At 34.0% G+C, this 27892-nt stretch overlaps 1 protein-coding gene across 4 annotated transcripts in view; it reads right to left on the reverse strand.

The window, feature by feature from the left end:
* The window catches only part of ESRRG (estrogen related receptor gamma), a 654372-nt gene that overhangs the window by 422552 nt on the left and 203928 nt on the right, over nt 1-27892 (reverse strand). For all 4 annotated transcript variants that reach the window (XM_031937375.1, XM_031937373.1, XM_031937374.1 and 1 more), the window contains one exon: nt 1903-1965. The gene's annotated coding sequence lies outside the window, so the exon portion shown is untranslated. The remainder of the gene's footprint in view (nt 1-1902; nt 1966-27892) is intronic.

The raw sequence follows: 27892 nt of genomic DNA on the forward strand, positions 1-27892 counted from the left end.
ATGTTTCCATTTAGACCAGATCTTGGTTTCAATTGATCATAACATTTTTTAAAACATTGTCTATAAAGTACATAAAATTTTAAATTATTTTCTATGCTATAGGCAGGAGGCAAGGCAACATAAATTAACAAAAAGAACAAGTGTCATTTTATATGAGTATAAGAAAAAAGTTGAATTTTTTTTTTAATATAGGCCTTTAGGGCCCATGGTTACACCAAATAAAGAAAAACAGAAAAGAACTGGGATAAATGTTCTATTGTTCTATTGATAACAATTTATAAATTTATTTTTATTATTAATCTATTATATTTCTCTGTAAACAATGAAAATATTCTAAAAGGTACTGAATAAACTTTCTTTCATAGATCCTGATCAAATAAGGATGGAGAAATCAGTTTTCATATCAGACTCGCTCTCCATTTTTACTTGCTTCTCTGTTCCCATCCTTTTTTCATCTTTAAAAGATAAACTTAGCAAACTAGTAAGCAAAACTATGAGTTTTAATCATAGGTATTAAACAAGATACTAATAAACCAATTGTAATATTTTCTGAGGAAATTATTCATTTTGTTACTATTTGTGCAATGTAGGCAGGCTTTCGTTGTTCCTAATTCAAACGTTTAAAACTTCAAACTTGTAGTTTCTCTGTGATTCTCACTGGAAAAACCCTTGAGGAATGGAACTCCCAAGGTGCGTTGGGCTTAAATTTTTAAATCATGTTAAGTGCCATAGACTAAGACCTGCCACAAAAAGGAGAATGAGTGAGAACTGACTAGGAAGGAGAAAGCAGTTCCATGGAGAAAACTCATAAGGATAAAGACTTAGAAGAAAGTAGCCATAAGACTTAGATGACAAAAATCAACAGCAAAGCTGTTAGAGTCATAAGAAACAGGCCCATTATGTGGCCTAGCCATTATAGCCAATTTTATGGCTTTGGTTCTAAAACATCATTTGTTAGTAACACTGGGACTTGAGAGAAAGAAATTCAAAAGGGAAGTAGTTTCAGATCTTGAGTTTTTCTCTGAGTGCCAACAGTCTTAATTGATGGTGTTCTCCTACTATGGAAAGAAAACAGAGGGAATAAAAAGGATTTGAGTATAACTTGCTAGAAGTTTGGCAAGTAGCTAGTGACTGCCATTTTTTGTGAGTGGTACTGAGAAAGTTTGATTTTTGATTGAATTTCTTGTTATTTGTCTTCAAATTCTCCCATAATTAAAGGCTTCCTGCCTTTTATTTAGCTGAAAAGAGATATATTGCTAGGGAACTGGGAGTAAAATTTTGCATAGCTGATAACCTCAAACAACACAATGAATCTAGAAAGTAGCACAAGTGGTCTCAGAATCATGTGGGGTCCAGGATTACATTAAAATTAGAAATGTACTTGTATATGAACCTGACCCCCACATAGCAGTCTCGTATTATTATTATTATTATTAAATAGGTTTCATTACATAAATCTAATAAAACTTTATTCATACATTCACTTTTTAAAGCATTTCCCTACATCATTTCTTAAGTCATGAAAAGTACTGTAATTTTCTAAAGTTTTCAACCTTTGTCAATAGAGGTAAATATAGATATGAATTTGAAAAGAGCTTCAACCATGTAAACCAGTGTAATTTCCAGCTGTTTGAAAACTCTTGGAACAAAATTGGTTTAAAGTGCATTCTTGTAATTTTAACATCTTTGTATATAAATGTTCCAAACACTCTTGCAAGTTTCTCTCAGTTTGTCATTCCCATATTTTCATTCTTAGTGTATCCAGCAGGTATTGTGACAGAACTATAGCCAACAACTTGTCTATACATGCACAAATGTAACTTGTCAGATGGATGGTAGCAACAGTACTTTACGAACAAAAAAGATAATAACCTAGTCATCAGGCAAGTGACAAGAACTCACCCTTTCAACTCTGGGAGTCTCCTTCTCTATCCTCTTCTGAGTATTGTAGGGCTCCCTGGAAAACTATAAGCAAAGAAGAAGTATAAGGAATAGTCAATTGTGACGCCATAACCTATTGAATAGATGTATCTGATTGCATATAATAAATACCACAGTTGTGCTTCCCTCAAATTCCCACTAGTAAACATATTGTTTTATTCACCATTATTACATATTGGCTCTAGTTTTCTCTGGCTGCCTCTAGAGATTGAAACTGTCTTTCAGAACCATATGATCAAAAAGTATACTGCATTCTTTTGTACATAGTAGGGATCTATGAACTTGCACTTTTAAAAAACATGTAAGTATGGGGATCATGGCAATGCAGAACTACACAGACTCTCTTGAGTGAGAAGGAACTTTGTCCACCTCAGAACCTGAAACCTCTTTGCTCAGAGGTGCTCTTAGGGGTTCCAACTCACAGTTTTAAGAAACTGGACTCCAGAAAATAATACCTACTTGTATTATGTGTGTCCTGAATTCACCTTATCCCTGTCATGACTGCAGAAGCAAGAATATGTTGGAATATTAAAGCCATACAGCTTCCATTTTGCCCTTACAGAAAAAAATGCATTTTTTCCTCTTGCTCACTCCCCTCCATCCATTTCGAATCAATACAAAGGTTTAAGCCAACCCAATCTCCAAATCCAAGTAAGAACCAATATAATTTGTTGTTGTTGTTGTTGTTATTTTTAAACCTAAACCTGTACTCCCTTTGTACAAAGAAATATGAACTACTGTTCCCATATGATATCATCTCAGGAGGTAAGGGCATATCAACTCAAGACAGTGTCAGAAGGAGATTTGGGGAAAACATCATTGTTAACCATATGAAGGTAACAATGAGAGAAGAAATCAGCAAGGGCTATTTTCTATAGATCAGGAGTTTGACTATGTCTTATGGACTAGACGTGCTGATCATACCACATGCCCTTTCCCACATAAGGCAACATCAAAAGCTTTCAAAAGAAACATAGAGCGACAGTATCCTCATTGGTATGCAATGTGACAGTTCAGATCCAAACTCTAGGCTACCTTTTGAACTATCTGTCAGGGGAGGAAGACTGTTATTTTCCTTTATCTTTTACTTTTAAGAACTTTTAGCACTTGTGATTCTCCCTTTGCCTGTGCTCCCTCTCTGTCGGTCTCTCTGTATGTGTGTGCCCCACTCTCTCTTTCTCCCTTTGCTTCTCTCTTTCAGCCTAGATTCAAGCATTAACCTTTGATGTAACATTTTTGCTCCACATCAGAATGGATAGAATGAGCTTCAGAGAAGCAATTGAGTTGAGAGAATGAAAAGGATGACATCACTTCAAACGTGGACTTTCCGGAAAATTATCCTTTCAAGCATTCCCTTGCGCTGTCTACTGGGGACACTCTACTCTCCCTGACCACTGCATGTTGCCGAGGTTTCATTTGTTTTGATAACCATTTGTTTTGTGTCTCTGTTCACAACTTTTGAGTGTGTATGTGTGTGTAAGAGTGTGTGTGTGTGTGTGTGTGTGTGTGTGTGTGTGTGTGTGTGTAATTCAGGCTTGAATAATTTTTCATTTTCTGTATTCACATTATAACTCCCAAATGAAAGACAGGAATTCATTATCATCAGTTATTAGTTTGATAATTCTAAATAAAGTCAATATAAACATTTACATGGCCAACTGCCCAGGAAGAACATTAGGAATGAGAATATGTGACTATGTAACTAATATTCTCTCTGTTCTTGTGCATATGGTGCTACACACACAAATAAGGTAGAAGGAACAGAAACTTCAACATTGGTTGGGTTCTGTTATTTCCTTTGTATTCACTAATTTTCAGCAGAAGGAACAGAAATTTCAACATTGGTTGGGTTCTGTTATTTCCTTTGTATTCACTGATTTTCAGCAGAGATCCTTCTTTTTCTCTTCATAATGAATGTATTTCTTCCCAATCTCAGATCCTGACCATTTAGATAGGTATTCAGTATAGATCCCTACCAATATGCCACTGGATTTTTCTGCCTTCTTCCAATGCACTGGGTTCATCTATATAGAATGTTCACTTTCATTTCACTTGGAGAAAGATCAGGCTATTTTCTTAGTAGGATTTCTCATATTTTAATAAAAAGTTAGTTAATTCAACACCAGGAGCAAATATAGTGATGTGAATTTGTTGTTCAACTTTTTAAAAATAAATGTACCCTTCTTTAAATTCCTCCTCCCCCCCCAAATATTTTGTCACATTTCCAAACCTTCAATTTTTAAACTTGTGAAGTCTTAAGGAAAATGTAATCCATATGTCTATGATTCATTTATACTCAGTCCATCAAAATTCTGTTTTTGTATTAAATGTCAAAATGCCTTTTATGTCTCTATTTATGAACTTTTAAAAGTCTTTATTTTTAAATTATAAGAGAACAGGTTTTGCCAAGTTTAAAATCTACAAAGACACTCAGAATTCTAGTCTAAATATCAATTTCTGGGAGAGCTAATTTTGTTTACTCCTGGGAAACTTCCTGTTTTAGGAAACATACGTCCAAAATTTATTTGAAATAGTTACAAGGTTTTTAGATATATAATCTCATATCCTTCATTTCAGAAGATGTGCTGACTATTCAAACTACTACTAAGGAATACATGGGTGATTTTGATAATTAGTGTGAATCACAGTCCTTTTCATAATAAGAGATTATATGTGCTAAATGTCTGCATGATCTGTAGAAATTTAACTATACAATATCTAATCCTTAAGATTAGGAGAGAATTCTGACTGCTTTGTTATTCATGTATGAGAGTGCACTTCTTAGAACTTGTAGCCTTTCCTTTCTATATCAGCAAACTTCTCTGCTCAGCACTGCACATCTGCTTTTTCAGACACAGAAAGCTCATTGTGTTCTTTAACTCTTACTCAATCTCCCATTCATTTGTTTCAAATCAACTAAAATTCTGTGAGGTTAAGTGCGCAAGAAGAATAAATTAAAATTTATTTTTTTTAAAGCTTATTTCACAGAAAGCTAAATCTTATTGGAATGTACAGTTCCAAATGAACTTTCTAAATACTAGGAGTTACCAAGGGAGTATCAAAGGCACAATGAAGAATCCTGAATAGGGAGGAAGGAAATTTGGGTTCCAGTCCCCAATCTGTCACTCAAATTCTTTTGGGAAAACAAGGAAGTAGACTGGACAGTCTCTAAGGTCCCTTCTCATTTGAAATTTGTCTTACGCTTAAGTTTTAACATTATCTTTACTTAGTTTCATCAAAAATTTACCTATTCATCAGTTTACAAGAAGACAGTCTAAATGAATGGCACCCAGCTCAGGTAGCTCACTGATAAGATAAACTATGCAGAGCACAATGAGGATGGTTAAAGGCCTTGAGTCTATGATCTATGAGAAGCAATTGAGGGAACTAAAGAAGTAGAGCTTTGATAAAGACTCAGGAAGAACTCATAGTTAATGTTTATGTGAAGAACTATCATGTGAAAGAAAAGATTAGGCTTGTATTTTAGTCACAGAAAGCAGAAGCAGGATCTCTTTACTCCCAACCCCTAAGTTTTATGGCAGTCCAAAGGAGACCTGGTATTAGACCCATCCCAACACCTTTATTGAATTGGGAATGGATGGAATTTTTCTACAACCTAGTAATAATGGAGGTTTCTCCACTATAGTCTCTTTCCTATGGCTCAGTGCCCAATCCACTTAGATATAATCTCCAGTCACAGAACATTTGGGGACTGAGCAGAAATTATTATATTAATATATATAATATTATATATATATATATATATATATATATATATATATATATATATATATATATATATATAGTTAAAATAACTAAATGAGATTCTCATCCCTTTAGTCAATTTGAATGTCCATCCCCAAGAAGCTAAAGCATATACTCAAGACACTGACACTGTTAATAGTATAAACAGGCAAATTTAAGTGAGACATCAAGAGAGGAGGAGGGAAGTGTTCTTAATCATTAGAATAATCCCAAAGTTGAAATGGACAGTGTTAGGAGGTAGTAAATTCCCTATATTGAAGGTCTTTAAGAAACAGCTGGATGAGGACTGTTTAGGGATATTATAGGGAAAATTCCATTTTAGATATGTTAGACTAGATTGTCATCACAATTCTATTTACGTTTCAAATTCTATGAATCTGTGAACTCGAGATACCTTCCCTAAAAGTTAATTTCCCAAGTTTTCAAGCATGAGGAATATCAAGTCTCAGTTTTTAATTCTCATTGTTTCAGCTACCTTTCTCCAAAAATCAAGACCTTACTGAACTACAGCTAATCTCTTTGCACTCAAAATCTATTAGAGAAGCGTTTGTGTTCATCCCCTAGCAATATAAAGCCATGTTTGAGTACATCACTTTTGGGTTTCGGTGAAAGATGACTTGTTGTAAAGGGTTTAAACAGGGGATAGAAAATATTGATAAACTGGCAATGTGAATACCTACTAATCTAAATTTGTTGCTATATTAAAAGTGTTTTCAAGTAAACAAAAGTGTTTTTGTTATGTCTTCAATACTTCAAAAAATCTGTGATTTTCTTCTATCTGGATTCTCCCCAACCCAGTACAAAACATAAGCCTGCAACATCTTAGTATATGGTTTCATGACTTTCTGTGGCCAAAAATAAACATTACCAAACAGCCAACTATCTAGTGATGAGATTCTCTGAATTTAGACAGGCTGGTCTGTCCTGTATTATCTAGGTCTTTTAAATTCCTCAATAAGAATTGTCAGAGCTTACCTTCTATAGGCACAGCTTTAAAAAATCCAGAATTAACTTTATTCCATCACAGTAGGACTTTAATGAAAATGTCTCTTAATCCTTAAGACAGGGTGAAATTTTTTTAAATTTTAAATTAAAGAAATACAATATAGTCTAACGTATCTAAAATAGAATTTTCACTATAACATAACTAAACAATACTCATTCACCTTTTGCTTAATGACCTCCAATATAGGGAACTCACTACCTCACAACACTGTTCATTTTAACTTTTGGATTCTTCTAATTATTAAGAATGTTTCCTTCTTCCCTCCTTGATGGCTTGCCTAAATTTGCCTGTTTACACTAGTAACAGGGTCAGTATCTTGAGAATAAATAACTCCACACTGCCACTTCTTGCTGCTGTTGGACTCTTTCTTTGGTGAATTAGTCCTGTGTAGAAGAGTCTCATCATGCTTCTATACTGACCTATACTTTAATTTGAATTTTAAGCAGAATCAAGTATTTCCTTAGTTCCACCCACCTGTCAGCATATAGCTGCATAATAAGATAACACTTTCATTTGATTTTAAAACACTAGACACCTTCAGAAGACTTCCATGGGAAATGAAGAGAACAATTGCATTAGGCTTTGTTTTAATAAGCCCAAGATTCAGTGTCTCTGGCATCATGTTATGCTACCATGAGTAAATGCCAAATAAACCTTCTGTAAGGGGAAAACTGCTATGAATGACAATGTCAGAAATACGTGGAAGCAAGGCTTTTTTTAAAGGAAGATTTACTGAAATTGTGCCTCATTCAGGGAGTAGTTTTTTGCTACTTAAAAAAAAGAATCTTGGAAGAGATGGCTATTTAAAGAAAAAACTTAGGAAAGTCACATTTGTGTTACTCAAATTTTTAAAATTCAGATATAAAGAAAACAGAGCCAGAATTTCTCATTCACTTTTAAAGTGATGGTTCTTTAGAAAACATGGAATGTCTGTTTTATTTAACTTGCTCATGCTGTAACTTATGTATCACTATCACCAGATTTGATCAAAATCACCCATGAAACCTGGAAAGCAAAGTGAATTCTGTGAGTGTGTGCACATGCATACACACTTGTATATGTGTCCGTATGTGCACGGACACATATGCACGCATGTACATGCCTATGTATCTGGCTTTTATAAAGTATTACATCAATTATAAATATTTTATAATGCCTATTTTTTATGTCTTATTGGAAAAAGACATGATAGATATTTAAATTAATTTTACTCAAAAGTAGAGTTCTATAGGATATTCTATAAAATTTAGATGAAAAAATTCCTGAACTAAGAAAAAGGAAATATGAATACAGTGCCTCAGTCAAAAAAATACACCCATTTCAATTGCGTCATTATTTAGAATTTGTTTTCTCCCAACAATCCTATAAGGTTCAAAGTACAAATATAATTATCATCCTTTTAAAAATCAAGAAACAGGTGCTCAAAGATTCAAAATCACTTAGCACATGACAAAGCTAAAATTCAAGCCCAATATTCTAATATTATAACAATTGCTTTCCTTACTATACTATAGTATTTAATGACTGAGAAAGTATGGTCTAATACACTAATGGTATATGATGTGACAATGGGCTGACATTGCTCCAGAGAGTTTTGCGGCAGTTTTCTAATGGCATGGGGAAGGGATAATTTATAACTCCCCCCCAATCTTGTATCAAATGGATGAAAACCAGGGAAGAACAGCAATAGTTTATTGCTCTTAGAAACTTTATGCAATGGATTAACAAAATTGCTAGCTGACCTGCTTAGGAGACGCCAAATTGCCTTACAGATCACATCTTAAGTTTCTTACTTTATTAATAATATAAAATACTCCAAGTGGTTGATCCAAATAAACAAAAAATAATGGTACAATCTATGTATTTGAAAGCTATTATCTTAAAAATAAAATGTTCACAAAAATCAAAAAAGATATGTTATTATAATTATTCATTTATATGTATGTGTATATGTACATTTCTAATCTCTTATGAATTAGGAATGAGGAAATGGTATTATAAAGTCAATAACACAGATCACATCTGTAAAGGAGTTATAGTTTGGGAGCCAGAGGACAGTATTTTAACTTTTCTATTCTATTCTTAGTCTTAACATAACTCACTGTGTGACCAATGTTTTGTGACCTATGTTTCTGCATCTAATGTAATGTGAAAACAATAATATCTACCTTAGAGAGCAAGAGAAAATACTTCTCATGACACACTTTGAGATCCTAGGATAAACTATATAGCCTGTTCTTATGAAATTAAATATTCAGTATGATTTAACATACCCCAGAATGATGATAGCTTTATAAGTTTGATATTTTCTATCTGCTAACAACTGTGAGTTATAAAAGCCAGCTTGAAGAGTTTCATCAACAAAATTTCCTTTTCCTAGATCAAATTTAAGTGGCAATGAATAGTAGGCTCCTCTATGGCTTTCTTGGAGAAATTTGGGAATAAACATGTCAGCAGGGGACAAGTAATTCTTTTCATTAGTGTATAAAGACTCTGGGAAGAATATGGTACTTGCCTTCTCTGTTCATTATCTGGATGGAATTACTTCAGCTAAAAGGTTAATAATTACACAAATAATTTACACTTTCTCAGTTTTCATACTGTAATCTTATAGTTGCAGGATTTCAACTCTGCTTCCAGAGTCCACTACAAGCTGAATGCAAAATAACGAGTCCAATTGGTTGAATAGCTTTTGGATAGAAGGGCAGGAAATGAAGGAAGGATGATGGTTCTTAAACATTTACTTAATGAAGCTCAGCAATATGATATTAGCAGCACCAGCCAGTTTGCTTCACTCTTGTACATATTCACTGCTTTTTTGTCACATTGCTGTATACTATGTAGGTCTTCAATTTCTCCTATTCTCCCTCTAACCTTTCTCTGCCTGCAAACAGGGTGTCATTGTTTATTAAAGATAACTAATGCCCTAAGTCTTTATTTACTTCTGTTTATTGCTATTTTAGCAAGAGTCACCAGAGAGCAGCTATGCCTCTGGTCCACTAGGGTTCTTTAATCACTGTTAGTAGGTAAAATCATCTGTGACAACTAATCCAAAAAGCAGATTATATTTATTTTGGCTACAGTGGCTTGCAATTCGTTAAAATCAACAAAGCCTTTTCATTAGCCCCCTGCTGATGTCCTAAAAACAGACATTTCAAGGGTCTCAAAGCACAGAGCTACACATATGCAGCAAAGCTAAGTCTGACAGATTTGCAGTACCATTCTTAACATAAAATCTTATTAAACTAACAAACAAGAAACCAAACCTCTCTGCTTTCATACAAAGGCTTAATTAACTGCCCTAAAGAGCAAAATCAAAATCATATATGCAAGGTTTCCTGAATTTGGAATCAAGACAAACAGCAGCTGAAAATTGTATCATTTATGAAGGGGGAGGGTTAACAAGAAAAAAAAGCTAAACAAAACTGGATTATTATTTTCCGTATGGCAAAAGATTTTTTTTTAAATTGGGGTAAAAATAGTAGGAGGAACCTGAGTATGGAAGGCCCTCAAAAGGGAAGATTTAATAAACTAAACTGTTAGTGAAGTCAGCAAATCAAATGAGCTGATTGCCAAGGACTCATCCTAGGTTTTACTAGTGGTTAGAAACATCTGCCAGAGGTTAGAGTGGGGGCAGAGTATTTTAGGGTTTTCATCACCCCATCAGGACTTCATTTAACTTCTCTTTTCTCTTGTATGCAGTAATAAGACCATTTCCTTTTCTGTAGTATTTCCCTCATTCCCTGCAGTTATGCAGGATAAAACATAAAAGAGGAGAGCTTCTTTATTCCTGAGTTGGATCATTCGACTCCAACTTCAGAAAAGGGGGCATTGCTGAAGGGAAGCTCATAGCAGTGATTCTGCCCAACTGCCATCACTATGTCACCACACAGCAGCCATAATTAATGAACATATCAAAAGGTCTACTCAAGGAGCAGGAAAGGTAGACAATGATTTATGTTTACCTACAGGGAAAATTATTTAGCTTCGCCACATCTTTCAGAATAAAGAAACCCAGAAAGATTTCAATATGGCATGGTATCTCCTAAACCTGGAGGGGAGTTCAGGGAGAGAACCCTACTGAAAAATGAAGAGAAGAATAAACCTCAATGGAAAGAAGCTACTTCTACCAGAATTATTCTTATTTGTTTGTAAACATCTATGATTTGACTATTACCATGCTCTATGAATTACCATGGCTGAGAAAGCAGTAGAATGAGTTGCTTGTTTCCCCTCACATAATCCTGAACAATGTCAAGGATGATTACTAGATGACACCTCATGCAAGTTTTTACTCTAAAATCCAGATTTCTACTGGAAGCCAAAAGCAGTCCTTGTGAGCAAGAGCCCTCTGCTCTCCTCTGTGCACTTAAGTGACTGGTGCACCAGGATGCCTTGGAGACAAAATGTCCAGTTTGTCATCTTGAAGACCATTGTCCAGCAGCCTCTTTAGCCATTTTTTTAGTTTCTTTGGTTTAGACCATGAGTAAAACAGGCTGTCTGTAAAAGTAGATAATAAAATCCAGCCTGGAAGGAAAATCCACATACAAAGCTTCTCTCAAATGTCTAATCAGAGTTTTGTCCACAGGGAAAACTGAGCCACATCTGATATACAAGTTATCATTTTGGCTCTCCATAATTAAAACTATTGTTGCCATGGCAATTCAAAGAGTGTTGCAAATAGACACACAGTTAATGTCATGCCTTTCTTGTTGATACAATTTGCAGTCCCAGTCTGGGTTTGTGGTAGGACAGAACAAATGTGACTTTGGCATACCACAGTATAACACCAGCTGACGTGAGGGGACTGGAAACTATATTATGCACTGCAGGTACAGGATTCAAGTGTTTTCCCCCAGATCTAGCACTCTTTTATTAGAAAAATTCTTAATAAACAGACAAAACCTGACCTGTAGTGGTGGGGTCCTGAAAGACAGATTTGGGACCAGTGAAAGAATCATGTTCTCGGAGTCAAAAAAGACCCATCCATCGCTCTTTGCCTTTTCTCAAGTGAATCCATCTATTGAGCTGAAGAGAATAACTCTGACACAAGCAAGTGACAATAATGTAAATAGAAAAAGTAGACTATGTAAATATCTAATAAAAATAATTTCACATATATCATAACACATTTTTCATCGAAAAATCTTTATGGTTCAGTATATTTAATTTTTGACAGTGAGGAAAGGGTTGATTGTTTTCCCTGTAGGAGAGAAAGAATTTGATTTTTACTGTTTTTAGGATTGTGGTTATAAGTCTAGTAAAAAGATCTGGTTTCTTTTGCTGGCTGGAGAGTGACTTTACAAACCAGTAATAGTTTAGAGATCAGGGGGAAAAATGGATAATGTTTCGCTTAATGCTGGGGACAGTAGCTCAAGATGTTGGAAGTAGCATATAATGTTTCCCCTGGGGGGATCTGAAGGTAGCAGGGTAGCTGACAAAAAAGCCAAGAGGTCTTTGTAAGTGAAGGGAGCTTTCATCCTGGCAAATAAGTAACGGGAGTACATGGAGGAATTTTGAATGCTGCATGCTGTCACTAACCCAGCTTTCTCTGCAAGAAGAATAGCTAAACACAGCACCAATTACTATATTTCATGGCCACTCTGTCTCACTGGGATACAACTTGTTGTGGGATTAGTGTCTAGAGAGAAATTCTCAAATAAGTGGTTATGGTTACTAAAAGACTATATGCTCAGCCATGTCAACCTTCTTTTAATTTCAAATGTGATCCCAGCCATAACCCAATAGCTCTGCCCTCTGATGACAGAGTAAAATTTAACGCTGTGCCTGAAACTTTATAGATACTTAGGTCCATAACATATATACAACACTTAAAATTAAGCCTCCATTTTTCTATCTTGCCAGAAAAATAAGAAGGGCCTATCCTACGAGCAAAAGTTCTTTTGTCAGGGAGACCTTCCCCTAATCAAATATGATGACAAGCCAAAGAAAAAAACCACTTACCACGAAGGCTGGAGGATGAATGAGAACAAAGTTATGAATGCTGACTTGGTTTAAGAGAGGTCTAGTAAACTGACAGACAGGAGTCTTTGCTGAGAGCAATTCAAGGATCTGGGGAATTTCAGCCAAACGCACAAAGGAAACATGAAAAGGGCCAATGTGCTGAACCTCTGTAAGAGAGGAAACAAAACCCAGCTGCCTTAATGGCAAAACAAACCCAATTCAAGGAAGTATGTTTGTCCTCTTCTGTACCTGAGGTGAGCAGGATAATAAATGGGGCAGCTGGTAGCAACCTCTTGTCAGAAATACTACAGATATATTGGGGTCTTAAAAATCAAAACAGAAAGAAGTCATATACCTGCATTGTAGAGGAGTGACAAAGTGGGAAGATACCATCAATCTCAACAACAATTCCATTTATTTAAACAGTGCTTTGACTCAAGACTTATATATTTCAGATCTGAGAAAGTTTAGAAGTGATGTTCCACAGGGAAGGGAGAACTAATAATGAAGGTTAAAGGAAAAGAAGACTAAGTATAATCTTAATAAAGATCATTCTGGAATATGCAAAGAAAAAATAGTAGCAAAGATAACATAAGATGAAATGGGCCCCAACTGAAGCATGAAAAGCTTGAATTAGTTGTAAGGGAAAATATTTTGCATGTAAACTATAATATGTATGTGGTTTTTAAAAAAAGCTAAGATGTGATGTTGGGAAAGAAAGTTAATAATTGGGAATTAGTTTTATGTAAGCATACAAATATACACATATTCACAAATATACCTACCTATTATTTCACTGATATAGAGAACTCCTAGCAAGAAAATAAGTTTGGGATATGAACAGTTAGCTGAGGAGGAAGTATATGATAATGGCATTTGGCTTTTTGGACCACAGTTTATAATACAGGGTTGACAGAATACTGGCTAGAGATGAAGTATATACCTAAGAAAGAATAGTAAGAAGAATCTGTTTTCAGGATGTCTTCCAATTTAATTAAAAGTGTTTTGAACTGAAAAGAATGGAGATTATTCATATATATTCCTTAAGTCAGATAACCTAGAAAAGAATAACCATAAAGAATGAAGAATTCAAGCTGAAATACATAGGAATTCACAGGAGAAAAACTGAAGGAGATAGTAGGAAAGGTATAGCATCATCTACAGACACACAAATGCCCAAAGTTTAGACAACAAATAAGAAAAATTAGAGATTCCAATGCAAGATGGCATTTGGTATTACAAGTACCACAGAGATGTTATAGGATAGAATCCATGACTGGACTACACATCTGGATGAATATAACTTATTCCAAATAACTAATAATAATAATAACAACAATAAAAACAGCTTACATTTATATAGCACCTACTAAGTGCCAGACACTGTGCCATTTGCAATTATTATTTTATTTGATCCTAGGGAACAACCCTGGGAGGTAGGTGCTAGTATCTCCATTTTACAGATGAGAAAACTGAGGCAAGAGGTTAAATGAATTGTCCAAGGTCACACAACTAGTAGCTAAGATCAGATTTAAACTCAGTGTACTATCATGGTGCCGCAGAGATGCAAACAGGATATGTAAAAGGGATGGGGTGGGGGTGGAGGGGATAGCAATGTATGTTGAGAAAACATATTCATCTAAGGAAATCTAAGAACTGTGTATGTGTGTGGAGAGGACAGGGAAGCATAAAGGGGAGTATTCTAGCGAAACTAAAAGAAGGGAGAAATGCAAGTGATTTAGTCACTAGACTATACTACAAAATACTTGGACTGAAGATGTTAGATGAAGAATGTAGGAAATAGATGGCTAGCTTGGAACAGAAAGGTATGATGGGGAACTTCAATTATCCAGACATCTGTGGAAGCTTTCCTTGTGCCAAAATCAGAACAGCTAATTACATCTTTACATATCCTAGTGATAATTTCATCCTTTAAAAGGTAGAAGAATCAACAACTATAGGAGATTCTTTTCTGGAAATGAATTTCACTAGGAGGAAGAATATGGTTGTTAGGGTGGAAACAACGGAAACACTGGGGAAGAAGTGCCTAGAAGTGCCTACTTTATCCTCAAATTGATGAGTGAAGAAAGGAAATCTGGTTATAGTCTGACGTATACTCTAAGATTCTGGGAAAGAAGTTATCAAAAGGTCCATAGGAAAGAAAGATAGACTCTCATGGACTAAAATGCTTCAGAAGAAGTCAGTGTAGGAGAGATGGGAGAAGATGTATAATTTAATTCCAAAGACAGAAAGAGAAACAATTCCAATGAGGGGTAAAAAACGGGGAGGGAACTTATTAAAAAAAACAATATAGATACATAAGGAACTCACTAACCAATTTAGATTTTTAAAAGATATGTACAGAAACAGAAACAAAACTAGGGAAGAGAAGATAAATATGAGTAAGGTGTTGAGCTAGTAAAATGTCAGAAAAATTAAGACTCAGAATGAGCTGAAACTGGCAAGAGAAACTGAGAACAACCAAAAAGATTTTTGTTTGTTTTAAATTACATTGAGAGAAAATAAAGATCAAAGAAGGGATGGGCCCTTTGCTTAAGGTGGATGTAACAATGATAACTGACGATAGAGAGAAAGCAAATTTTACTTGCTCAGATCTTACTTAGTCGCTAAGATTTTAACTGAAGAGGATAATAACCTTTATATGGGAAATGACAGAATCAAAATGACTAATAGGGCAAATAAGGGAACAACAAAGGAATAATTAGCTGACTTTGATGAATTCAAGTCATCCTGGCCCAGATGAACGACATCATCAGTTTCTGAGAGACCTAGCAAAGATGATGACCAAAATGTTGTTAATGATATCTGAAAGATCATGGAAAACAGGAGAGGTACTAAAAAAACTGGAGAAGGGCATATGTTGTAGCTTTTTGTTTTTTTAAGTAAGAGTGATAAGATCCTGAGAAATTTTAAGAATGTCATTAAAGAAACCGGTGGCAAACAGTTTTAGGAAGTAAAACGGTCATTGATTATAAAGATGAAGCATAACTTGACAGGATAAATAAATTAGTAGATAAGGAAATGCTGTAGATATAGTTTACTTAAATTTTAACAAAATTTTTTAATATAGTATCTCATATTATTCCCATGGAGATTGTGGGAATATGTGTATTAGATGATAATCCAAAAAGCTAGATTTAGAATAAGATATCTATATACAAAGACTTGATGATTCCACACCAATGTAGTGGGATGTCTCTAGGGAAGCACCCCCAGCAATCTCTAGTTAACTTGTGTTGTTTAACATTTTTGTCAGTGACTTGAATAAAGACTCACCAATTTTAAGAAGATACAAGTCTGGGAAAAGTAACACAGATGACAGAATTAAGATGTGAAATAATCTGAAGAAGTTATAGGGATCATCAGTCTCTAATTTCCACACTAAATTCAATCTTATTTACAAATGGAAAAACCATTCTTAGTTCAGAAATATACAAAAAGCAGATTTGACCCTCAATCTATACTTTGCTGACCCCTAGGCTCTATCATTGAGCCAAATATAATAAGATGAAATTTGATGGGAATAAATGTGAAGTCTTGAACTTGAGAACAAAAAATTAACTTCACAACTATAAGATTGGAGAAGCCTGATTAAAGTGAAATTGTTTGAGAAAATCTAGGAATTTTGAGTGTACTGTGAATGTGATACGGGTACTATCAGCGTGATGAAGCAGCCAAAACAGCTAATGTGATTTTGGGCTACTTTAAAAGAAGCAAAGCTTACAGGAAGAGGGAGGTAAGAGTACTTGATCCATCGTGCAGCATTTAGTTCTGGGCATCACAGTTTAAGAGGGCCATTGACAAACCACACAGTATCAGAAGAGTTCAACCAGGATGAAGAACAGTCTGAAGTCCATGACATAGGAATGACTGAAAGAAATGGACATGTTTAATCTAGAGAAGAGATGAGTCAGCTTGGACATGATAGCTACCTTCAAGTACCACAAGGCTATCTTGAGAAGGAAGGATTAGATTTGTTCTGTTTGGTTTCCAGGGCAAAATCAAAGACAAAGATCATAAGTCAAAAAGAGGCAAATTTAAACGTGAAAGGAGGAGAACTTCTTATTGATTAGAGCTGTCTGAGGGAAGAATAACCTGTCTTTCCTTCTGGAAGAATATCTACTACTAATTAATAAAGGTAAATGAATCTTTAGAAGCACTATGAAAAAAAATACTAAGATACTAAGGGCTCCATGAAACAAGGATGTTTGGGAACCTCTGCATTATTGCCAAAATATCTTTACCTCTAGTGGAGCTTCTTAAACTTTTTCCATTCATGACCTCTTTTTGCTGAGAAATTTTTACATGACCTATAGGTATATAAAATAGGAATTCAAATCAAATATTTACTGATAATAAATCATGATTTTGCAACCCTCACATTCAGTTATGTGATACCATATGGAATCATAGCCCACAGTTTAAGAAGCTTTGATTTATAGTATGAATTTTTAAAAAATAATAAAATAAAATAATTCTTTTACCACATATAAAAGAGACTATAACGTATAACTTTTTTATAAAGGAAATTAAATGAATGTACTCTTGCAGTTATGTAATATATAAACATATGGAATGTCCTTTATAAAAATAGCAATCCTGAAATTGCTACTGTGACATCTTTGGGAATGTATGTATGTATATGTGTAAGTGTGTGTATGTATATGTGTATATACATACATATATATAATACACTTATATATCTATGTTTAAACATATAGATATAAATGTACAGAGCTACAATGTACAAATGTACAGAGATCCAAATAATTTCATTAGAAACAATAATACTTTTAAAGAGAATTGTTTTTACTATTGATTACTTCTTCATAGGACAGTAATTAATTTTTCTTACTAGGATCTAAAGAAATGTGGAAAAAAATAAAGAAATTGAGAAGTATTAATATACCCACAGAAATTTAAGAATTCTACTTTACCAGTTGATTGTAAGCACCAATATTAAATTTTAACCTATATATCAATATCATAGATTCCAAGGTAAGAGAAAGGAGGAGAGGGAGAAAGCCTTAACTATTTGTCAAAATTTTAGGATTGGGATGATGGGGAAAATGGAATATATAGAGAAAAACTAAATATAAGCTAATGCTTAATTGTGCACATTAATGGAGGGGAGCAGCAATATATACAATACGAAACATCAGATAATCCAAAGATCAATTATTCTAAATCGTGTCTTCCCCTCAGCAAATTTACCTTCCTAATTATGATTTGCTGACATTTATATTAAAATTAGTTTGTATTCCCAAAGCACATAACAACTCATAGTGGGGGAAAGGATTCCCCAATAAAGAAGAGAGGCATATGGAAGCCATTCTGGCATGAATAATTTTCTATGAATTATCCATAAAGTGAGTAAACAACACATGGATAATTGAGAGTTGACTATATATCTCTTATTCATCTGTCTACTTTAAAATACTTTTTTTCTTTGCATAATGACAAGTATTTTTCAACCAGCAAGTTTAAGACTGGAATAACCAGAAGCTTTGATAAATCCTTCCAGCTTTCAGCTAATTCTCAACCATAATAAGCAACATTGACAGAGATATTAAGGATATGAAAGTAGTTACGAAAAGCAGAAACAAAAATTGCCTTTATAGTACATTTTGAGTTGCAAAAAGATACTGAAATACAGTACAAAAATAGATCCAAGCAATTTTATTTAAACTAAACACAGCCCAAACTGAAGAAAATGGATCTCATGAAGTTTTCATTGATTAAGTGATTAGTTTACCAGTGAATGATTATTAGTCAGAGAGGCTAGAATTAGTCACTTCAGTCCTGCCTCCCATGAATAAAATGTGGGGAGTGCTCTCTCTCCCACCCTCTGTGACAGATGATATCTGTTTTCTCCTGTGAGTTTGAATTTAAGAGCCACTGAAGCTCAGCAACAGTATATTCTGGCTCAAATGAGCTGAAAATTGCATTCAATTTGAATTTCAAAACTGGAGGGGAGGAAGGGGGGGAAAAGCTCAGCACCCATCAAGACAGTACTTTTCAACTACTTCCTACTGCTTAGCTGTATTCAGGCTGGCTGGAGACTTGAAACTCAGTATATGATGTAGGGAAAGAGCATTGTTGGACTATTGCCCAGTCTGAGTTTAAAAATAAACTTTTAATAGTCAGGATCAAAGCAAACCTTCATTTTATGTACATAATGCACAATGCATCCCACCCCTGGAGAAACAGATTTATCTTTTCAAATCTCAAATTGCATTGGTTTCACTCATATCCTTTGGTTTTTAAAGACAAAAATGAACTCCCTGAAGGACTTTGGCAAAGCAAATTTTGTCCATAAAATATGTTAACCTCCATTCAACTTCCTTAAGTCCTTTGATTTGCTATAATCAGAATCTTATTTGGTTTTATTGTGCCCCTTTCTACCCTCTTGCTCTCCAAAGGCCTGCTTATCACATCTTTTATCAACAGCTCATCGCCATTTTTGTAAAATCTATCAAGCTCATATCAGAATGTTATATAAGGTATATAAAAGGAAACCAATCATATTGAGATGCATTTATCTTTTTTTTACAAACAAGTATACAGAACTCCCAAGTTAAAGATCCCTGACTTAGATATGATTAACTCAAATTATATAATAGCCAAAAAAGTTGAGTGAATGTTCTTTTTTTTTTTTTTAACCAAATGATTCTTTAATTGAACTATTAAGAGATTTATTCCCCCCCAACCCTAGATCAAGCACAGGCATTTATTTGAACATTTATTTAGAGTAAGGATTGATGTATCCTATAAGTGTCCTTCTTAAGGGAAAAATGTCTTCAGTTCTGATAGACCTGACCATCCTCAGCAAAGAGATCAACTAAATCATTTCCAATGGAGCAGTAATGAACTGAACCAGCTATGCCCAGAGAAAGAACTCTGGGAGATGACTAGAAACCATTACATTGAATTCCCAATCCCTATATTTATGCCCACCTGCATTTTTGACTTCCTTCACAAGCTAATTGTACAATATTTCAGAGTCTGATTCTTTTTGTACAGCAAAATAACGGTTTGGTCATGTATACTTATTGTGTATTTAATTTATATTTTAATATATTTAACATCTACTGGTCATCCTGTCATCCGGGGGAGAGGGTGAGGGGTAAGAGGTGAAAAATTGGAACAAGAGGTTTGGCAATTGTTAATGCTGTAAAGTTACCCATGCATATAACCTGTAAATAAAAGGCTGTTAAATTAAAAAAAAAAAAAAAAAAGGGAAAAAGGTCTTAAGAGGGTATTATTGAAAGGATCCTATTTTGAAACCCTTTATAAAGCAAAGGATGTATCCATAATAAAGATACTTTGTATGTTTGGAGAATTCGGATTTTGGCTCATAAGGTTTTCCCTCATCAAGCTACACCTATAATCGACAAGAATGCAAAAGTAAAGTTACGTGGATAAATTTTGGTGTCTGAGGATCTGCATTCAATCTCATTTCTATTCTTTATTATCTTCAGTATTACTTTCTTTATTTTTCAATTACTTCATGGGTAAAATGAGAAGGCTGGAACAGATAATCTTTGCCTTTAACAGATAACCTTTTTATTTTTAAATCATATGCACTTAATCTAAATTCCACTCCTAGAGTAGATTGAAACCAAATAATGGCATGAATATTGGTCCAAACTTGGCAGTTTTACATAAAAAGACAGGGAAAAAAATTCAGATTTTTTCAGTGGCTAAACCAGCCATAAATAACAAAACTTTAGAACGTGTAATTAACTGTTCAAAACTACAAAAGTCCAATAGTGCAAAGTGAAACAATTTTACTGAATGGTACTGAGAAAATAAATATAATAGTTTTTTTTTAGGGAGCATTGTGAAGATATTTGATACTATATACGTTAAAAATACATTGGTAACTTGACATTGAGTTTAAAAATAAACTCAATATCATTAAAGTGAACTGTTATTATATATATATATATATAGTATTAATAAACTATAATATATTATGTATATTTTATATACTTGAGACTCAGGTTTCATGGTAACCAGGAAAGTTAGATAGCACCTCCTTTAGTTTTCAAATGGCACAAATTCCCATAAGATTTAGGGAAATGAAAGAAAGGTAGGCAAGGACTTAATACTCTAAAGAGTAGAGGGATATTTTATTCATAATTTGTGGCAAAACAAAACTTTTTATAACTTTTACCTAGCGGTAGATAGAGGAAAAGGAAATATCAGTAGCTTGAGAGGTTGGCAGAATAGTGTTGGGAAAAAAATACTGGATTTTGGGTCAGAAGACCTGAATATGAATCACATCGCTGTTCCTTCATACCTTTTAGAAAGTTATTTTCTCTCTCTAGGCCTCAGTTTCTTCATCTGTAAAACAGAGTTTAGATTGAATCCTAGAACTCTTTTAGTTTTAGATCCTTTTACTCAAAATGTGAAAGTTGCTGGAAAGTCTGTCTATGGCAAATAAGAATTTTTTCAGGCAATTTTATAAAAGTAATCTTACCCTGAACTGAGGGAAAAGGACTTTGCCTCATTGCAAAGTATTCCTCTCTCTCAAAAGAAGGAATGGAATCCCAATGGACCCTAAAAACCAGTAGAAAGAAAGGAAGAATACTTGTTTCCACAGAAATAACTTTTGGAAATCCAAAGCCAATACATGAAGTTGAATGATTACTACTAATCACATTAAAATTTTTTTATTTGCCTAAACATTCAATATTATGATAAAATTAAAAATAAAAGTGAATTTCCATATTTTTAATAAGTTGATAGGAAGATTAATTTTGTGTCTCAAAGACATTTATTTACTAAGTGATTTGTAAATCACTTAGTAAAGGAAGGAACATGTGTTCATGGTTGAACCAAGTTGAACCAAGTGTTCAGTGATTATCACAAATATGATTATCAATGATAATCTGACAAGTGTTATATCTGTCATATAGCACATGAGGAACAGCTTACCTTGCAAACTTCAACAATGTATGGGAATTTTTCTTACATCTTCATAATTTAATATTGTTTTGTTGATGAACCAATAAATTGCCAGCTCTATTCATTTATATGACATGAAGAAGGATCCAATCCCCCTTCCCACCAAAAAAAAAGGAAAGAAAAAAAAGTAAGGTCAGTTTTCTTGGCCATTACATTTAATAAAATCTCCCACGGGTTAAGCACACATTAATAGATATGACTTTGGAGGGAGACTTTGGCTTTAGCAATTTTTTTATTTTTCTATATCCATATCCAGCATTGTATTAACACTCAAAATAAGCTAGTCTTTATTGTTTTTCATTTTTTCCTTCTAAAATTTGAGCTTTATTAATATTCTGTTCCTCTTTAATTTATAGTTAATATTCTAAGATTTTACAGCATTTTCCATTATAATCCCCATTTATAACTTTCAGAAATATTCTTTGATCAGAGGGTCAAAGGATTTCTTATTTGTTATACACTCGTCCCAAATTTACGCATTTTTTCCCAATGTAAGGTGCATTTTTCTTTCTTTTTTTTTTCCGACAGTATTTGGCAAGATAAAAGAAAAGGTAAGATCAACTGTTCTGCTTAGAAAAAAAAGAGAAGACTATTTTAAATACCTCCATAGTAAGAGTTAAACAAATGAATTTTTAAAAATACATTTCAGGTAAAAATTCTTCCTAAGGAAAGCCTGGCTTCTCTAAAGCTAGCTGTACTTTTTCTCTCATGAATGAGTACATTTTTGGAGTACCAATGGGATCCTTTGACATTTCAGAGTACCAATGGGATCCCTTTGATGTCAAGGGGAGCTCTATGCTCAGTTCCTGGCAGTGGGGTGCCTGCTACCAAAAGAGCAGCTGATAGACCCCCTAACAGATTAGCTTGGTGAGTACACACACGGTTCCTGAAGTACAACATGTGGGAAAACTAATTAGCAAAGTGGCACAAGGCCATTTTCCATCACACCCTTGAGGCCTACTTGTGGAAACTGTGTATTTTTTGAGAGTGAGTGCTTCAAAGAGGGTTCCATGTTGTGATTAGAAGATTCTATGAGAGGCTCGTTAACAGTTTTCACCAATGCACACCTTCAAACCCATTTTTTTTGTTTTGCTTTTTTTAATAGAGAAAGTAAGGTTAAATAGTAAAACAACAATTACATAAAATACAGGTTGCAATTTTTCCTTTCCCTTACTTTTCTAAAGTAGGAAATCAGAAAAGAGAGTTTTCAAGAAATCTTGACAAATCATTCACTCTAATGAAAGATTAATAAAAGTAATCTTAAAAAGAGAAGGCATTTTAAAATTCAATGATTAAAAACAGAGAGATATGTATGAAAAGCCTCAAAGCCTACTATCTTGTATAAACTGAGACTGTAAAGGAGTCTTGGATCAGGGAAGGGAATGAGGTAGGTAGGAAGTTGGGGGGCTTTTTTTAGTTCATGAACATGTGAAAAATGGATTTTACCATGTGGAAATATAAAAGTTGTCCCTGTGTGGAGTAGCAAATAGGGAATATTTAGCATCTTTGCACAGGAAACACACAATGAAATATTAAGAAACATTAAAATCTATTATTATCTATTTATCTATCTATAATATTATCTATTTATCTATTAATATTGAAAGAAAAGAAAATAGTGCCAATTATTAATAAGTTTGGGATTTTAGAAGTGCAAGAGAAAAACTTGCATGAAGAAATTCTTTTCTTATGCGTACTATATTAGAAATGTTATTTTAAAATAGTTCATCTCTATGTAACATCATCCATATAATGCTGCCAATGGCAAGGAAAACAGATCATTTGCTGCATGACAGTGAACTATAACAACATAAAAAAATAAATTGCCTCTACTCATCTAAAGAAAAAACTTTAAATAAATTCAAGGTAATATTGTATTATAATGGCAATTGTCTGGTCCATTTCTCCTTCTGACTCTAAGCATATAGCCATTTCCCAATCACCATTTCTCAATATCTGAACATTCCATATAACATATATAAATAGCTGGCCTATATATGGAAAGAAGCTAATCCCAAAATTCAGGACTTGCTTCCTTCAAGTCATGTGCCAGGCACCTAATGGTGTAATAGGGTTTGAAGAGGTAGAAGTGAAATATGTTCTTTGAAGAAATATCAGGGAAATAAATCTTAGGAGGAAGATCCTAAGGGAATGATCTGAGACAGTGTTTCCAAAGTTCCAGGACCAAGTGACTAGATAAAAGATAAGTTGTTGTTCATCCTTCATTTTGAAGAGAAACCAAAAGGATAAGTAATCAAGAACTGGACAACTTTATTGATTCCAAGTCTCCAAAAATGCAACTGCCTCTCACCTACACTGTTTTCCCTGGTAGCTTCAATTTCCAATTCTCCCATTCTTCTCAAGAATTACAGAGAAGGGGAATTAGGAAAAGTACATATTATTTTGTGATTTCTACACATACTGATGTACCACAGAATGCAATTTCCCATAGAATCAGTTATATATAGTAATAAACCTTACAAGCTATTCCACAAACATCTACTTAATCTATATAATGTAACTAAATTTTTCCTTACTATTTGTCACTTCCACATGTGAAATCCCTGTACAATAATCAAGTGGACAGATCAATAAAGATATGGAATCATATCAATTGTGGCATTCTTACTATAACTGAAAAATAGAAGATAAAAAGAAATTGCAGCCAAATGGAACAATGAATCTTGGATTCTCCTCAGGGAGGCAAATAAAAGAATTGGTAGCATTGGTCTTATCATGCATTCAAAGGCAATCATTTCATGAGACATTTGGTCATAACATAGTGCAGTGCTTGTGCAAAAAGACCACCATAAAAATAACTGCAGCTTATGAACCAATATATCTGTTGCAGAGAATGGCATGGTAGAGAAGCACTCAGATGGACTTGATAAGATTCTCTAAAACTCATTCAGTGACTTCATTATCTAATAGATAGCAAACTATTAATAAATGATTGTTGACTGACTGACCAAAAGTGTGCTTAGGCAAGAACAGCAAAAAATACATCAGAAAATATGGTCCAAAAGTAGAGAAGGTAAGAGGCTCCACTTTTTCCCATCTATAGAACTAGGTATAATATGGAATATTTTAAAAAGCAGATGCACAGAAGCAAAAATTCAGAAAGGAAAAATAATTCACTTCTATGCAATTTTAGGGTTTGAGTACACAGTAAAGTAGATTGAAAAGAAGAAAGGCATTTCTCAACTTTTCTGTCTATATATCTATATCTATATCTATATATACACACACCACATGTAGTTAACTGGGTTTTATTATTTATCAAAATGAGGATGCTTTGATTTCTCTGAAAATATATAGTACTTAACTCCAACCTAATTAATATATAGCTAAGCTTGTTCATACTCTCAAAGGGAGATAGGGCAAGGCTGAGAAAATAGAAAAAGCATGAGAGGATCAAGAGGGTTCTGTCCAAGAACAGATCAGTGCTTTATTGGGAACTCAGAGGAAGGGTATTATTTTAGGCTCAGATATTAATTAACTAAAGTGCTGCTTGTCCACAAGATAGTTGCAATCTAATAGAAAGACATCTTTTACATCAATCAATTGACGTAATCATCAATTGCAATTACATTCAATTACAATATAATTGTATCAATATTCAATTACATTGAATCATTTAAATCAATTACAGTCAATAAATATTTATATCAGTAGACTGAAAGAAAAGGGAGGGGGCAGAGAATATGTAGGTTAGAAAGTAAACTACATTTTTGATACTATTTCTTCTAATCTAATCCTTTTAGAACCTTATTCAGATAATGTCATATGCCTTCAATCCTCCCCTCTCATTTCATTTCATCTATAAGATTTTCTGTTTTCCTTCTGCTTTCCTTTCCTCCCCTTGGAAAAAAACGTGTTTCTTTGAACCTGCTATCAATTTAATCTATGGTTCTATTTATCTCTTCCTTTTAAATTCCACACTTAAAGAAAAATGGTTGACATTGAGTGCCTTTACCTGGAGAGACTTACACGAACCGATGCTGAGTGAAATGAGCAAGACCAGAAGATCATTATATACTTCAACAACAATATTATATGATGACCAGTTCTGATGGACCTGGCCATCCTCAGCAACGAGATCAACCAAATCATTTCCAATGGAGCAGTAATGAACTGAACCAGCTACGCCCAGAGAACGAACTCTGGGAGATGACTAAAAACCATTACATAGAATTCCCAACTCCTATACTTATGCCCACCTGCATTTTTGATTCCCTTCACAAGCTAATTGTACAATATTTCAAGCAAAATAACGTTTTGGTCATGTATACTTATTGTGTATCTAATTTATATTTTAATGTATTTAACATCTACTGGTCATCCTGCCATCTAGGGAAGAGGGTGGGGGGTAAGAGGTGAAAAACTGGAACAAGAGGTTTGGCAATTGTTAATGCTGTAAAGTTACCCCATGCATATAACCTGTAAATAAAAGGCTATTAAATAAATAAAAAAAAAGACATTGAGTACCTTTATCACAATGAACCTTTCCAAAGTGAAGTGCATAAAGGAAAAATCTAGGACTAGGGAAAGAGAAAAAAAAAGTCATCAACAAACATTTACTAAGCACCTACCATGTGCCAAAGGCAGCTAAGTGGCATAGTGAATAAAGCATTGAGCTTGGAATCAGGAAGACTTATCTAATAAGTTTCTTCTCTGATTTTTACTAGCTGTGTGACCCTGAATATTTAAATCACTTAACCCTGTTTGCCTCAGTTACTCCTCTATAATATGAGCTAGAGAAGGAAAAAGAAAACCACTCCAGTATTTCTGTCAAGAAAAACCCGAAACAAGGTTACAAAGGGTCGAATACAACTGAAAAATAACTGAAGGACAACACCACCATAGCAATATTCTAGGCACTGCACTAAGTACTGGGGAAAGAAAAGCAAAGCAAAAACAATCCCTGTTCTCAAGGAGCTCACAGTCTAAAGGAATCCTTAAATAAGAGTGTAAACAAAGGCTTAGGCAAAAAGAGCTCTTGAAAGCAGTCTGTACATTGATCCACACCTAACACCTTATGTATAAGATCGAAATGGATTCGTGATTTGGACATAAAGAGTGGTATTATAAGCAAATTAGAAGAATAAAGGATAGTCTACCTCTCAGATCTGTGGAGAAGGAAGGAATCTGTGGCCAAAGAAGAACTAGAGTTCATTATTGAACACAAAATAAGATAATTTTGATTACATTAAATTAAAAAGTTTTTGTAAAAACAAAACTAATGCAGACAAGATTAGAAGGGAAGCAATAAACTGGGAAAACATTTTTACATTTGAGGGTTCTGATAAAGGCTTCATTTCTAAAATATATAGAGAATTGATTCAAATTTGTAAGAATTCAAGCCATTCTCCAATTGAAGAATGGTCAAAAGATATGAACAATTTTCAGATGAAGAAATTGAAACTATTTCTAATCATATGAAAAGTTTTTCTAAATCACTATTGATCAGAGAAATGCAAATTAAGACAATTCTGTAGTATCATTACACACCTCTGATGTTGGCTAAGATGATAGGAAAAGATAATGACGAATGTTGGAGGGGGATGTGGGAAAACTGAGACACTAAGACATTGTTGGTGGAACTGTGAATGGATCCAACAATTCTAGAGAGCAAGTTGGAACTATGTATGCCCAAAGGACTACCAAACTATGCATATCCTCTGATCCAGTACTGTTTCTATTAGGTTTATATCCCAAAGAGATCTTAAAGGAGGGAAAGGAACCCACATGTACAAAAATGTTTGTGGCAGCCCTCGTTGTAGTGGCAAGAAACTGGAAACTGAATGGATGCCCATCAGTTGGAGAATGGCTGAATAAATTATGGTATATGAATGTTATGGGATATTATTGTTCTATAAGAAATGATCAGTAGGATGATTTCAGAGAGACCTTGAGAGATTTACATGAATTGATGCTAAGTGAAGTGAATTGTACATGGCAAAAATAAGATTGTACAACAATCAATTCTGATGGATGTGGCTCTTTTTAACAATGAGATGATTCAGGCCAGTTCCAATGATGTTATGATGAAGAAAGTCATCTACATCCAAAGAAAGTATTGTAATAACTAAGTATAGATCACAATATAGCATTTTCACTCTTTGTTATTGTTTGCTTACATTTTATTTTCTTTCTCATTTTTTTTCTTTTTGATCTGATTTTTCTTGTGCAGAAAGATAATTGTATAAGTATGTATTCATA

Source organism: Sarcophilus harrisii, chromosome 4 (genome assembly GCF_902635505.1).
Source record: "Sarcophilus harrisii chromosome 4, mSarHar1.11, whole genome shotgun sequence".
Classification (NCBI taxonomy): Eukaryota; Metazoa; Chordata; class Mammalia; order Dasyuromorphia; family Dasyuridae; genus Sarcophilus; species Sarcophilus harrisii.